This window comes from Phymastichus coffea, unplaced genomic scaffold, assembly GCF_024137745.1.
Source record: "Phymastichus coffea isolate CEN01 unplaced genomic scaffold, Cenicafe_Pcof_1.1 PCOF00054, whole genome shotgun sequence".
Taxonomy (NCBI): domain Eukaryota; kingdom Metazoa; phylum Arthropoda; class Insecta; order Hymenoptera; family Eulophidae; genus Phymastichus; species Phymastichus coffea.
The window spans coordinates 579,064-595,694 of NW_026706865.1; the positions used below are offsets into that span (position 1 = coordinate 579,064).

At 38.9% G+C, this 16,631-nt stretch overlaps 1 protein-coding gene across 3 annotated transcripts in view; it reads left to right on the forward strand.

Annotated features, from left to right (window-relative positions):
• The window catches only part of LOC131665751 (rho GTPase-activating protein 7), a 219,187-nt gene that overhangs the window by 59,721 nt on the left and 142,835 nt on the right, over nt 1-16,631 (forward strand). The window contains exon 1 of one of the 3 annotated variants that reach the window (XM_058937847.1): nt 13,899-14,334. The exons of the other annotated variants lie outside the window; for them this stretch is intronic. The gene's annotated coding sequence lies outside the window, so the exon portion shown is untranslated. Of the gene's footprint in view, nt 1-13,898; nt 14,335-16,631 lie in introns of those variants that run through there. 3 annotated transcript variants of the gene reach the window in all.

Here is a 16,631-nt window from a genome sequence, read left to right on the forward strand (position 1 = left end):
ACTTGTTTTTATTGAAAGGATTGATTCTGGTCAAGCGAGAACTTGGAAAGTTGAACTATTTCCTGGCAATACGAAATGACTTGACAAAACTTCTGAGACTTGCGTTTTGGACATTAAAATCACTGAAAATATTTTATTGTAAATATAAAAAATACACTTTGAATATTCACTCAAATTCATTGACAAACTGATGAGAATTACTAAAAAGTGCAAATATTGACATTTAAATAGGTTTTTCAAGTAGTGCTAAAAACCTATCTGTTCTATCTATTAATACATCTATCTTAGATACAATGTGAAAGGAAAAAAAGTAAATCGAAATGTTTCGTACTCCAAATCACTATTAAATTTTGACCCTATTTCCGCGACGCTCGCTCTTGGCATGCCTACGTTGTGCTGTAGTAGACTTTACGAGAGGAGGCAGCGAGGATGGCTTCGGGTCCTTTACGGGGCAATAACTCGCGAGTTTTACGAATTCCACGGGGGGAATGGAACGACGAACGCGCGTGTTGTCGTAATGGAATATATCCCTTTAGGTATCGAATTTGCGGATCTTTTGAAAGACCCGCGTTCCTCTACGCAGACTCTGAGCCCTGCTACTAGTCGCTTTTTCGCATCCTCTTCTTTTTCTATAGTTATTTTGATAACCCGTAATAATCCGTGCGCTATTACCTCTTTGCCGATTTATAGGCCAAGATTTTATTTTTCTTCCTATCCACGGTTTTAATGGTGATAGGTCATTTGCATTTTTGGCTTTTCTATTTTACCTATAAACATATCTAATGCCAACCATATTGGTTATATCTCTACTTGATTGTACATGCACGTATTATTTATTGCAATAAAAAAGACTGCAAAATGTTTTACAATATTGCCAATAAATACCTTTTGATCAAAGGTGAATTACGCCGCCAAACAACAGCTAGTAAACATCGCAAAATCTCAAAAGATCAAAAGCCTAACCCAATTAGGCAACAAGTTTGCTTATCGCTTTGTAAATAAAATTAGATTATTTTTATTTCCTACTACGCATCCATACGACAACAAGAATCAACAACATTTTTTTCATTTTCATCGTCCAAACATCATTTCTGCCTGTGCGTGTGCTCGCAGAAGGATGCAGAACACTCTTTATAATTGCTGACGTCTATCCATGGTTTCAGTACTCGCGATAATCTTTTTCCTGTTGTTGAAATGTTCACATACTTTTGTTATGATAAAGTCAAATAGTCGTTTTTAAAGACTACGATCAATGACGACCAAAATAATATGAATACATATTTTCCTTCAGGTGCGTAAGAATACCATAATTATTTCTTGTTTTTTCAGGTAAGTATCTAATACTTGACTCATGACTGTAACATACTTGACGTAAATAAAATTATCCATTTGTGTTTGTCTTCCAATACCATACAATCATTTGAATTCATTTGAAATTGTATCTCATCAATTCTTTAAAATATTGTAATTTACAATAAAACGGAGTTACACAAAAAAAAATATAGTAGCGTATGAGCAATTTCCGACACAACTCCGAAATAGCTTGGGCAACATATTGCATGTGTTTGCCAAAGGGGTTCACTGACATTACACAGATAACTCTCGGATCTTTAATTAGAATAGCTCTCACTCTCTCTCTCTCTCTCTCTCTCTCTCTCTCTCTCTCTCTCTCTCTCTCTCTCTCTCTCTCTTTCTCCCTTATTCTCTTTCTCTCTCTCTCTCTCTCTCTCTCATTCGACATATTGATAGATTGTCAAACCGCGAATCAACGACATGCCTGTTTAGGGATTGTTTACGTATTCTCATTCGTAGCCTATACGGAAATAACGTACAGCTATATTAATTTTCTGTTATATCTGAATTTAATTATTTAAACATAAGAGTAGATCTAAGCAGTATTACTGTCGCGAATTACAAAATATGTACATATTTCATTATTATTCATCATATGCATTTTTCGAAATCACTAGTTTAATAAAAGTGTCACCTGATTAATAATTAAAATCAATTTAAAAAAGAAGTTTAAATAAATTGCTTGTTTGAAAGAAGCAATCGTAAATTAGTTTTGAGTTAGGCCGTTGAAAATTGAAAATTTACTTATAAACCAAAATCCTTTTCAAATGAAACTAACAAACAATAGAAAATGTAATTCCGATGCGCCCGCAGGTAGTATCTTGAGTTCACCGACCTTCCAAAGAAGAAAAGAAAGTCTTTTTCTACCATGTACGAAGCATGAATTCATATTCCAATTGTAAATATTACGAATCACTCAAATGAAGCAGAGAGTTCCATTAAAAGGTCTCAACTGGAAATCCAAGATTTCCAAATACGATGAAGGAGACTGTTCTTTCTAAGAGATGCAGTAGCATATGATACAGCATATCCTCTCCAAGCTCGTGACGAACGGTTTTTGCTGCACATACACACACTTTATATTTCACGCGCATATAAGCAGCAAATCTATGGGGCATGTACGTATGTTTCTCATGTCTCGGCCGCTTTCTGCTTAATGCTGAACCCATGGCGCGCTTTTTTCGCTCTAGTTAGCGAAACTTTTCGAGCTTTTAACTTTCATATACGTTGACTTACACGGTGTCGAAAAGGCAGATTGTGTACATGAAAGTTCCGACTATGTTTCTATGTATAGGTTCACTAAACTAAAGTTACGTGTTGGAAACCAATAGATTTCTAATTCCTCATTTTTCTTTAGTTTTGAAAAGATATTAATAGTTTTTAATGGAGTTGTAGTTATTACTTTTCAATCTACCAGACGAATTGAAATGAATGATTTATGATCTATGCCTTTCAATCGCTTCTAACACGTAGAAACACGATCATCTGCCAGTCAAAAAAATAGACGTTTGACAGAGAACCTTTTCATGCATGACATATTCGGTCAGGTTATTAAAATGTTATAGTATTTTCATTTATCAATAAAGATTTTTTTAGGCATGTATCACAACAAATACATTATTTTTCTTGTTTCCGCGTAAAATTACAATTGACAAGAAATGCGTCTTGACAATAAATTTGCATTTACAACTTTCACAATTAACAATTGAAACCACGTCAAACTTTCTCGAACCTTGCGGCGCACTTCCCCAACCGAAAAATCTATCTAGAGTGTCAAACGGAAAAACGCACGACTGCGCGCGGCCGAGAAGGGGCGTTGTTTGGCGCGGCGAGAAAGTGAAAGACACATACAACAACACAGCACAGGGTCAGCGGTGCCACTAATGAAACATGATCCCTTTTGCACTCCGTCGTCGTGTGGCAATCGTGATCCTGTGTGGGAAGATCCTCAAAGCTCTTTACTCGTCCGTTATGCCCCCTGACTCTCTCGCGTATTGTTACCTTCTGTGTGCGAGACCCGCCCAGAGGATTTCATCTGATGCTTACTCTCCCGGCTAGGAAAAGAGGGATGGATGTCAAGAGGTTTGAATTGCCTTCAAGGATGTACTCATGTATCCTAAATTAATTTACTGATATCTATCTATGCAAACAGCATTTCAATCCAAACAATATCGATGGTCAGACCTTATTGTCATCTGTTTTCCCAAATTTTTTTTAGTATAAGTCAACTTTCTAATATTAATACCAATTCGGTAGAAAAAATACCTGGACAGTCGGTTTGGCTAGTAATCCTGTACGCCTACAAATCTATCGACTGAGATTTCGCCTATTCTATCTCTGATAAAACACGAGGGTCACCTTAAACCTACTTTGATTAAAATTAGATCATCGACCAATCTTCTGCGGTCAGAGTACTTTTAGTTTTGCATTCACAATACCTTTTCGTGGTTCGCCTCAAGAATGCAATCATGAGCTGCAGTTCCTTTTACATATGTCATTTTGCTCGTGAGATGTAATAATTGTTTGTCTTCTTGATATTTGATGGACTTTTAATTTTTTTCAATATCTGAGTTTATAAGAGTTAGATGTTGTTTTCCAATAACGGAGCTCTATAAATCTACTCGTATCATTCGCTTTGATTGTAGTTTAACTTGTTATATTTATTTGTAGTTAATAAATTATAGTAGCTGTGCAATAATTTAGTTATCGCACTCCGACGCAATTCTCAATAAACGATAATATTTTCGACAGCTATCAAAAAGAGTAAAAAGCCTATGAATTATAGTGGCAAAACCATAAAAGTCATTCAATATCAAGATTTTTTTCACTTTACATTGCATTTACCAAACAACTATTGCAATTCCATTGTTCCGCACATGGTAAAATGAGAAAAATTATTACCAGACTCGAAGAAGGTTCCAGCGCCAGGTAGGAGATGGCGCAAGTCATTCGAAGCCATAGTTCCAATGCAACTTTCTCAAAGTCGGTACGAAAGATATCTTCGCAATTTGCTGCATTTGTTACGTAGTGTTCGAACACTTTCCGCTTGGTGTGCGGATTTTTCATTTATTAACCTTGTATCAATTTCCGCATTATGAAGCATCGATTATTGTGCTATAATGGTATGTAATGGTTCACACATTACACGAGTAGTCACATTTTCTCAATTGCGATATTACTTTGTGAACAATTTTGACTCGGTGCATATGCATGCACATAGATTAATGCAACATTAGTTTGAACTTTACAGACAATTACAATATGAATTTGATTCAATCGTCGTCAAAAACACTGAAGCTTATTTTATATAATTATTAAAACATTTTCCATACATCGTTGAATTGAAAAACAACTTTATCAATTTAATAGATTATCTCACATTCAGTGAAAAAAATTTATAATTATATTAAAGAAAGTAATTAGTTCGCAAAAGTTCAAAAAAATAGCATATTCCTATACAAGATCTATTCACACATAAAACAGAACTAACTTTATCAATTGTTCAAAGCCACTTATATACTTTAAATTTGTGAAACCTGTCATTCTCGAATCATTACCTTTTGATCTTAATCATTATTTCAACACTTTATAACTAATAATTACGGAAAATTCATATTATAAAAGATCGTCTCAATAGGATTAGCAAGTTGCACTTTTTCTTTGCCAAAGTGCCGCCATAGAATACCAACGACGATTGTGACCGCGATGCATACGTTCCGATCTTTTGTTACATATTTCTGTTTTTTTTTTCATACCTACTGAATGTATGTCAGCGACTGTATGGCTTATGGATTTTTTGCGAAATGGTTGCATAGGTACTAACGGTAAACTGGGTAAACAAAAGAATGTGGGTTTTTTTAATGTTGAGATTTCTTTTAATCCCCAATATTATAATCATATTGCAAAAATTTAATAAATTATATATTTTTTTAATTAATGCAACCGTCAAGTGACTGTTTTATTACTCTATTTGATGACAACGGAGAATAATAATTGTAACTTGGCTATTTTTTAGATCATTATTTTCCACCTTGATACCTACAATTTACGTTTCATCTTTTACGCTGATTCTTCCAATTTACTGTGGCTTGAGTATGAAAGAAAAAAATAGCTACGTAGATAAGGACCTCTTTGAAAGGAAGAATTGCCTGCCTCGTTCGTGGCAGCGCCGGCAACGACAAACGACGACGACCGCGACGTAGAAGAAGACTACGTACACTCGATGACCCTTTTGTTCATGCAAATGAGACTCGAATATTTTGTGGCAGATCGTGCAGAGATAATGCAAGATGCTTGGATATGCATTGTCCGCAAGATGCTCGAGGTGATGAGAGCTTTCATATTTTTTTCTGTCTTTGGCTTGGACAAAAAATTCGTGATTTAGTTATTTTGATTTCCATTGGATCGGTTGTTGCTACATTCGTCGGGTCCATTGTCGAGAGGCTTCGTGGAAAACAGGTTCGCTTTTATTTACATAAAGATTGATCAGAATGACTCTGCTAAAGAATGCTTTCGCTTTTTTACTGATACGCATGCGCCAAGTGATGTTACGTTCACATTGTTTTACGAAGCCAATTTATCGAGCGAATGTGCATTGCAAAGCGTAAAATTCGTTTATGTCGATTTTTTTAATCGGTCTTACAATATCGTACAAGCGTATATATGTAGAATCTATACGAAGAAATAATATTATTAAAAATGAGAATAATCTGTGCGTATTAAAGCATTGAAATACTGAAATGTCTTAATAATGAGACACCTTCAGAATGAGCAACTAATTAAACAAGTATTCGTCCAATTGAAACAACTGTAAAAAGCTGTTCTCCCGTATGCTGACAAGAAAAGCATGGTATAGTCAGTGATTCGCTTGAATTCGAAGAACTAGCAAGAAGATAGCCGTCTTTGGGAAAGTTTTTCCCTCGCGCAGTTCCCTTCGCCAATGTATAACGTCGAGCGAGAAATGAAAATGATCATTCATTAGCAATAATCATCGGGGTTCTATGGAAGACTAGTTTTTAATGGGCGCGATTTCCCGATGATGTTTGATGCAGGTGGCAGGACACGTTTTTGTTTCAAGTGGCAATTCATTCGTTGATTTAGTTTTCAACGAGTAGAAAAACTTGTCAGATTGTGCGATTTATCAAGAAAAGGACAAAAGCTGCGTCGAATCAAGCAATTGCGCGGCGTAGAAGAAAGCGAACCTACTTGGAACCTCGTATACGAGTACACTGGCTTTGCAGGAAATGCGCAGTAGTCTAAAGGCGTTGACAGCTTTACGCAGGTTCGCCACGCGATTCTTGCTGATACAAAGCGACTCCTGCACTTTCTCGTTTTATATTGAAAATGGCGAAATCAATGCGTCCCTGTGGACCTGAAAATCAGCGTGCGTGCACGTGCTGAATGAAAACAAGTTGGCGCGAAAATTTCCCATGGACAATTGGCTGCAGATGAGGTGCTTTCATGGGAGCGTTTAACGGGTATCGCGCGCGCTTTAATTGGCAGACAAACACGCTCTCAGCTATGCCGACTGTAATGAGCTTAATAATAAGCTATTTAGGTATTCGGCTGCATTGAACGCCAGTGTACTCGAGCAAGGCAGTTTTGCTCCAATTCACGGCATTACCGTCGATTGCTTTAGACTTTCCGTCACGACCGGCCAATACAACGGGCTTTATTGCCAATCCACTTTCTTTTCCACGTAGCGCGCTTTTAAGTATTAACAATAAATTCACAATCAATTGACATTCAATCGACTGATTATTCACGGATCGGAGCTCCCTTATTTTCCTCCCTCGGTTTCATTTGCCCTCGGCCACCTACCATCCTATTCCTCTAAACTCGGTTTTCGTCACACTATGCTTTCATTTTAGAGTCAGTCGTTGGAGGGCTCGGCTTCACGGGCCTCACGATGGTATAGTCGTGTCGAAAGACAATAACTCCGAGACAATAAACAAGCCATTGAGCAATATCGACTACTGCTATATATCAGGACAACGAGTGCGCAGCAAACCTTTCATTTTTCATGGCAAAATGCAGAAATTATAATTTCACTCGAGGGATAATCCATTTGGCGCGAGTTTAGCAACAACCGACGTGGTTTCGGAGTCAATGATTTTACCATTCCCTTTATGCAAGCTCTTTTCCTCAACTTCAATTTATTAGGCGTTCGTTATCGCAAAAAAAAAGGATTTCGTAACGCATAGTATGCAAATTTCACGGAAGTATGAGTGGTGTAATGCAATTTTCATCGCGGTTCTAATTGAAAATAACAGTCTTATTGAAAATGGCCATTTTTCCCGAATAATTGTTTAGTCCTGATTTAAGCAGAGTTCCCGCTTTCGTTCAATAACGAAAAAATGATTTTACGAAGTGAAACATTTATTAATTGAAGAGCAAAGAAAAATTACAAAATATAAAACGTCGAGGTTGAAAATGATAAACGGCTCGTTTTCGTGGGAAGAGAGCGCGAGAGAGATAATCAAGTCAATCATATTTTTACGAAGCTTCTAGAAAAACGGTGCAAAAATCAATTTAAAAAGCACTCTAGTAGTACTTGCCCGCACGCCGAGAGTATAAATAAAGACAAGATACGAGAGAAAGGGAAACGGAAAGCGGAGTTCCAGGAAAGAAATAACGAAGGACTTGGAAAGGAGGAGGCGCGTAACATAGTTGTATCTACGCACACAGCACCGGCATGGAATTTAATTAGCCTTTTTATTTCGCCTTGCGAGATATACGCGAGAGCCATGTTATACATCGGTGGTGACGAAAAAACGAGTAGGAGGATGCAGGACATGACACAACACTGCCAGCTGCACACAGCATTGAAACGAGAGAAGCGGAACTTTTCGACCTCGAGAGAGAAAGATTGGCGCACGTACAGCTCTCATAACGAGTTGCAATTGATGAGCTCTTCTAACTCCTGCACCTTCTTACTTTACTCTCGCTTCACCTGGCTCCTCTTTGCTGTCTCCTTTTCTCCTTCGATCTTGTGGTAGACGCGACGATTTTGCGATAGCTTGATAAATCGCTTCCGATGTTCAGCTGCTGGACTAATCTAATTTTTTTTAGCAATACGCAGCAACGCTGTGAGATTCGGACGGGTGCCTGCTCGCCGCATCCATCGGAAATGCATAATAATAATCGAGCAAATCTATAATAGCGATCAATAGCAGGTAGCCACGAGCTAAGCTTAAATTTGAGCGCACGCGTAATTGCAGCTCCAAGCATTGGAATTCCCTCCGCAGCTCAGTTTATTAATTGTATTTAATATACATCCCGTTCGGCAGTTTCCATATCGCATAGGAAACGATCTGTAGGCGAGCCTCCCGCAGCTAGCCAATTAAATGGTCATTCAACTTGCGATTGGCACCTACAGATTGCACGCACCTTTACGCATTCAACATTGCACAATAAGTCTTCTCCTGTCTAATGAAAATCCAAGGCCAATCTGAAGTGAAGATCAAATGTAAATGACCACTACAGGCACGAAGAAAATCTCGCACATTTACCGATGAACTGAACAACCCGAAGCAACTTCAATTTGCAATCCACGAGATAATGCCAAGATGGTTTAGTTTTAGTGTGAGAGATCTGCAATTCACGCCGTTTCGTCTCACTCGTCAATACCCGAACACATGTCAGGCATGTCGGCAGCTCTCTCATGAATAAACATTGGACTTGGCGATGATCAGTTTCGCGGAAGTGGGCCGTTCCTTTTACTTCGCGATGCAATCGCGATACCCGATGGCTTTACAAATTTTCTATCAAGTTTGCTTACATGCCCACGGGACGAAAGCTCTTTAGGGCCCTAGCTTTTCTTTTTCCTATAAACGCAAATGTCCCGGTCTATTGATACACAGAAAGAAATCTGTTCGGTTTTTCAATTATTCGCTCAAGACACTTGTACACGATCAATCAATATACATACGAGTATATCTCCATTTGACAAAATTCTTTCACGTAAAAAGAATGAAAAGAAAGAAAAACTGCCTATTGTATACATCTGGAGGCACGTAGTTTGAGCGTGAATCACAAATTACATAACGACTGTTGCTCGCATTCCAAATCGCCAATGGCCGGCGATGTGAGTAAGAAATTGTTTCCATCACTTATCATTCAATTTTTGTTTTCATATAGTTTCTCCTTCCGACTTTAACGGCTCTTCGAATTTACCTGCTTTTTTACACGCAGTGTGTGACTCGCCTCATTATTCATCATAAAAGTCAAAGCTAACCTTGGTACTCTCTAACGATGGCAATATTACGCCACGAAGAAAAATAAATCAGATTAAAAGCTATTCTATGTGAATTGCCGCATGAGCAAGATTGATAATTTGTAGTAGAGTCACGTAAAGATAATATTGTTCAAAGTAAGTGTCCCTAAAATTTTTTTTTACATTGCAATTGAGACATTCAATCCGTCGGAATATCTGTTTTTACGAAGAGTATGATTATCTTTTAATTAAATTATAATTGACGGTCATGAAAAATTTTATTTCTACCTTCTTATTCTGATTACAGCATAAAGTAAAAATTGTGGTTGATCACTTTTCACCGTAAAAATCCCCAAGGACGCGTTACTTTCCTTGCCACTATAGCTCTCGTAAAGTTTGCAATTTCTGTGGTACTCGTTTCCCGCATCTCTTGAAGGCCTTTTTTGCTCGACCCGCGAAAACGTGTCTGCTACTTGTACTATCTCCGCAAAGGCTAAATAAGATCGCTGCTCCTTTTTCTCGCAAAGCTCTCGCTTTGAGCTTCATTTTCTCCCAGTCGACGTAGAAATTTTCCGACAAAAAGCCAATTGACACTTGTAAGGATGAGCCCGCATAGCATGAAGAAAATGAAAAACCAGTGTGTTTATGCACATAGAATCGCAAACAGAACGAGGAGTTCCAGTTCTCAGCAACAATACTTTGTCGCTGTACGCTCAATTGTCATTCGGTAAATCTGAGCAGATTTAAGATTATAGTTAATTAGAATCTGATCTATGTGGATAAATAAAGCAAAATATCTTTCCCAGTGGTAAAATAAAATGAAATAAAATAAAATAAAATAAAACGTGCGCCCGTATCAAGACTACTTAACTGTAGTCGGCAGGGCAAGAATAAGAACAGATCCATGTTCCCCGTGGACCATACCGTAAGGTGTCGACTTCGATGAGATGAGATTGTGTTTAGCATTTAGATCCGAATGTGATCGACTGTTACCTTAAACTTGCAGCTAGTGTTCTTAACAAACCCGTTAATTCGATTGAGTACGTACATACAAAGCACAGAAAAGTAACATTGTCAAATAACTAGATCAACATTTCATTTTTTCGCCGTTTTTTGATCGAAAGATTACTGCATAAAGCCCGATTGCTTGCTTAATCACATCTTTTACGCGCGTGAAAATTCGAAATACAGCGATTAGTCACTTACGTGATTATACCTCACAAAAGGTTCTTATCGAAACTCGTGCTTCTCGTCGTCACTTATACAGCACGCAGGATAAATGTGTTCCATATTCTCTCGCCCACGACTTTATAAACTCTTGTCGCGCGAAATCTCTCGATCAGCCGTTCGCTTTAAATGGGGTCGCGCGTCCGCTTGATAACCTCTATTTTTGCACGCGCATCTACGTATTGCATAAGTACGCGTAGACAGGCTTGGAATTTGATTATGAAGCGAAAGCTCAACGCGTAAAAACTTGGCACGAGGTGACGGCGACGACGTGGTGATTAAGTTTGGAATGATATAGAAAATTTTTGTGCAGAGCATTTTGGAGAACGATTAAAATGTTATTAAAAAAAATGTAAAAAGTATCCATATAACTTTTTCCATTTAACAACATCTACAAACTTATCGCTACGTTTTACAGCTGTAGTCTGGAATAAAAGCCATAAGTTTATAAAACTAAACAAGTCAGCAATTTCTAACGTTCAAGACCTCTGTCTACAGTGTCTTTGAACACAGCAATTCACCTAAGCACTGTAAAAGCTATAGAGAGAGAGAGAGAGAGAGAGAGAGAGAGAGAGAGAGAGAGAGAGAGAGAGAGAGAGAGAATTCGTTTCGCCTGATGACGTCAAGGCAAAGAAAAAATAAAGATGCATGCAAATCCATAGAATGATGACAGAGTATAGGCGCACGCGATGCTCTATCGAAATCCGAGAAAGCGATCCACTCGGTGCGGAAGAGGAAGACATTGTCTTGCAGTATATAAGGTTGTGTGTGATTTCAGATGCCGCGACGACGGCCGATTTATTCAAATCGCGCTCGCTGCACCGTGAGAAAGTCAAGCACACCTGAAGCGATCGCGCTGGGATACAGAAATTTTGTATGCCCTCGTATTATTGTTTTATCTTCTTCGACGATAAGCATTGTTGTTCAAATCGATCTTCGCAAACTACCTGCACAGCTGGCTTATAGAAAAAAATATATAGCTACGATTTCCTATATAACTCTCTTGTGTATTTGCACTTTTACTTTTGATGTTTATCGTCTTGCGCTTAAGTGAGATTATCAAGTATAAAATGAAAAGTTTCTAAAATTGATCAGGTTTTTTTTAATTGTTATCTGTTTCAGGTGAGTATACTGCTTGGCATGCAGTGCAATTTGACTTTTACATATTTGCAACTTGGTCATCTAATTTCCTCATGGAACGATACCCATCCGATCCGGTATGCATTGGATATTTTCTGTGTGAGCAAAAAAGCCACGACGATCATTCACCACCTCAAGTATACTTTGTTTTCTCCCTATCTTTCCCCTTTAAGGCCAGCGATCAATTAATTATCTCGCACGCCAACTCACAATTAATTCTGACAACAAGCGCGCATAGTTCCTTTGCTTCGCTCTCAAACGATTATCACTACTAAATCATTAAATCATCGCCGTTCCGGCTCGTACTAAAGAGCATCGTGTTCGGCTCTCTCTCTCTCTCTTTCTCTCTCTCTTTCTCTCTCTCATGCGTGCGCTTACCGCGTCAATCATGCAGGACAGTAAGAAGGAAAAAGAAGCACATTCCGCACTCATCTTGTCAATTTTATAGCGTTCCTTCTCTCGGCCCTCCCGCGACCGAATATTTCTTCTGCGGGGCGATCAAAAATGGATAACTTGGTTTTATTTTTGTCGTGACTGAAAATTCCATCAGCCGATGATGATCACCATGGGAAATCACGGATGTCAGGTTGGCAGTTGGTTTTGCACTATTGTAATTTCCTTCTTTTCTTTATCGCATGGGTTTCACTGTTACTACAGAATTTTCCGATACCTGCTTTTTATGCGAAGAGCAATATTTGTTTATGCTATTGCCTCGATTTATACATTGTCAAGATGATAAATACTGTGAGACTTTTTGAACGGTTAAAAAAGAAACATAAATGTAAGTATGCTCAGAATATTTTTCGCCGATTCAAGTTGTACAAACGAATGGCGCAATATCTTGTACTGAAAATATTATGAGATGATAAATACAAGCCCTGTTTATCCAAAAATATTGCGCGTTTTTCTTAACACATGTAACAGATTTATCGGGCGATCAAACAAATTTGTATTTAAAAGAAAAACCGTTATAAATCAAGTGTCTCGCTCAACATTGACAAAGTTGAGCCCTGCACTTTTGGACAAATTGTGAATAATCCATAAAATTTGTTTGGCCTGAACAGCAATCTGCCAATTTTGTTTATAATCGATTGTCGATGAGAAAAAAGACGACGAGCCTCCAAACAGCTACCTCAATGACCGTTCCACGAGAGCAGAACGGGGGACAGATAAACTGTCCTGAGTGTACGTAAACTCGCGAAAGATCATTATTATCGAAGCTGTCTTTACTCGAAGCGTGACGCATCAAGCACGGCAGATTCAATAACATTCTCGCGATGTTCTCATGGCAGTCTCGCCGCTGCGGTTGCTTTAGTGATCAAGCCCGACAATTCATCAACGTTTCTTTTGTTCATACCAATGCGTCCAGTTGATTTACCATGTAGAAACGATGCTCCTACAATGTTAGCCCGCTTCGACTAGTGACAATTATTTGTAGTAAGTTATAGCTGCAATAATGTAAAATAAACGTAGGAAAGTTGATGAAATGTTGATCGGCGAAGTTGACCGGCATCCATCCAAATCAAACAATTTCACTTGACGCACGTATGTCCATCGAAAAATGCGCCGCCTTTCATCGGTTCGCGTCGTCGAAGGAAAGAAGAAAAATCATTGACACCTTAGCGAGGATTGCGACTACTACAAGATTGCCGCGACGCATATCATTAAACGGCAAAACGTAGGACGAAAAAGGAGGCGAGCCGCTCGTCTGGCCGCGCTCGGCTGCTGATCGCGCGCGCGCGCGCGTGTGTGTGTGTGTGTGTGTGTGTGTTTTTGCCGTGCCCGCTTTTAATGTGTTAGCGTTACTTCATCCGCATCGTTCGCGCGAGAGAGTCTGAAAGAAGTGTGCGTGGGCCACGTAAGCTCGCAGCTCGCGGCTCGCACGCGCGCGAGCAAGAGTCAGTCAGTCTCCAATGATTTTTCGAACAGTCGCATGCTCGCTTGCAATGAGGTCACTGTTTTAGGTTACTTCGGTTCTTCGTATTGACGCGTCTGCTGGTGTTGGTCAAAGTGATGTGCACGTCTGTGTATTTTGCGTATTTTGCAATTGATGAAAAAACTTATTCAAATTTCTTGAGTGCGTGACATGTCGCCTTGACATCCAATAAACATAGCGCTGTTACTAACGAACAGGTGATCCTCTCTCGCGCGCAAAGCGAGTACAAACATTGTGCAGCAGCGCGCGCTCCCACAGAGGAACATCTAAAAAGATCAGTGGAAAAACGGCGATTGCTTGGATTACAATCATCAGAGAAATAGAAGCTTTAATAAATAATAATTCATGTGATTGTGCATGTGAGTGTGTGAGTGAGTGAAACAAAGTGAGCAGTTGCAACATGCGCTTATAGCTGAAAAAATGATCTTGCGAAAAAAAACTCGCCGCTGCAGCGATTTCATAGGTGGGTTGTTAGACACGCGACAAAAATTTTACCGTCATCATATTAATTTCCTTAATGTGCGAGATTTCGTTTGATTAATTGAAAATCATTTGAGCGCATTCTTGCGTTACCGTATCAGAGACCAAGAGTGGGAGAGCTCTGGGAGGATGTTTACGAGGTTTCAATGCGTGTCGTGTGTAAACGCTTGCAACAATTGAACGTCGTGTTTCGCGAAATCAATTCACGGAATGTCTATTCGTTTCCCCAAACAGATAATATTACGCTTTACATGTGACAAGTTCATTTGAATATATTGCTCGCGGAGAGCGCGTGCATTTCCTCATAATTAATACCGTTCTCGTGCGTACGCAAATAGCCCATTGAATTAACAACGACGGCGTATTAATTAGTTCTCGTGAGTGCCTATTATCAGTAACGTTTTCAAAATAGTCAGGCATATCCAACAAGTAGGAACAATTTCAAGTTACTTAACGACGTTGCTGATAATAAGAGTACAATCGTAGAATCGAATCGCGGTGAAAGGGATATATGCTTGCACACCCTTCTGCTTGTGAGCTTTTGCGCGAATCAGGCGAAACTGGCTATAAGTAAAAACCGTTAACTCTCGCCCGCGTGACTGTGCCATTATCCGGCGAGCTGCGCATTTTTTCCACGCTCTCACGACTTTAAATTAGAGATTTAGATTGGCTCTGGCTGAATTAGTTCGCCGGCTGCCGTGGCTTTTAGATGCATCGGACACTCCATCAACCTTTCGCCAGGACTATCGGCTTATAGCGATCGCGGAAAAGTTTGCCTCATTATACGGAGAGTCTTGTGTGCAGTGTTTTGTTGCCAGGCTATGGGCTAATTCATTATCCACGTGAATTCATGAATTTTCCAAAAGAGAAATCGCACCTACGTGGTTTTCTTTTACCGCAAGTATATCCGAGTATTCTGAACAATTTCCTCATCTCCTCGTTCAATAGATAACAGTTTCTTTTCTTTTTTTTCTTTTTTTTCTTTTTTTTCTTTTTTTTCTTTTTTTATACTGGAAAAAGACATTTTCTCGTCGCTTGGAATAACGAAAAACGATATACTTTCTTTCAGATTGATAAAATTCCATTGGACTTGAGAAAGAAAGTGCAGTGCTTTGTATTTAAAGGAGATAACGTCATGCGTTGCTCGACAATGATTCTTTTGCCACATATCGTTGTGCAATAAATAAGTCCTTCCGAAATATGAAGCGCTTATTTTGAAATTAAGCATTGGCTAGCGGTAAATTATACATTTGGAATTGAAGTACGTTATACTTGAAATATATCCATCTGTCACGGAGAGGACGCGCGACGCACCCACGTACATAGTCACCGATTTCGGGAACGCGTTTCCGCTCGCCATAGAGAATTCATAAAAGTAGATACGCGACTAACTCCCACGTTTCGATTTCCGATGCAAATTAATCGCTGCAGCTGAATTGTTAATGCCACCGTCATGACTAACCGACACCACGCTTATTTATCAAAGTGACAAACGTGACTTCGTTATTTCTTTCAATTTTATGTTTTTATTAAAATGTTACCATCAGCTCTATCGATAGCTTGGTTTTCAAGCTCTTCTTGTGTTGTACGTAAGCTGTAGATTGAATCGTCGGAAACTCGACATAATCCAGCCAACATCATCACTAAATATTTATTGAACTTGACTGAAAATATTAGAAAATGCCATTATTTATCATTATCATTGCCATTAAGCATCGACACGAAGTGAATAATAATAATCAGTATCCCGGAGTTCATTCATTTAGCGGCGTCGTTATTTTGTTCGAAGCGATCGAGAAAAGAAAGGAGGGTGCATCTGAGGACGGGCCATTCACCCACACCCATTCTGGCGAAAATGAGAAACGGTGAATTTAATTCGCGGCAGGCAGGAAACGGAGCCCTGGAAACAGCAGCCATCAGTCGTCGTTGTACGAAACAAAAAGTGAATGCGTTATTACGATGTGAACAGGAGTGGCTTGTTGACTGTTTCATTGCGCTTGGTTTTTTAACGAGGATGATGCATTCCTTGAAATGCAGCGTACTACTTGCTCGCAAGGGATTAAGGTTAAAAATAGGTTGTACGCGCGATGAGCTAAATACACATGTATTTCAAAATCACTGTAATTTTTCATAGTTTTTGCTGCATTAAAGGATCAGCTGTGTGTAATTATTTTGTGCACATATTTCAAAACATCTCACCAGTACTTGTTTTATAACGGACTGCGATCAAAATCCTAGTCTGCGGATACATCGCCTTTTAGCTTTCAAATGAATTTATTC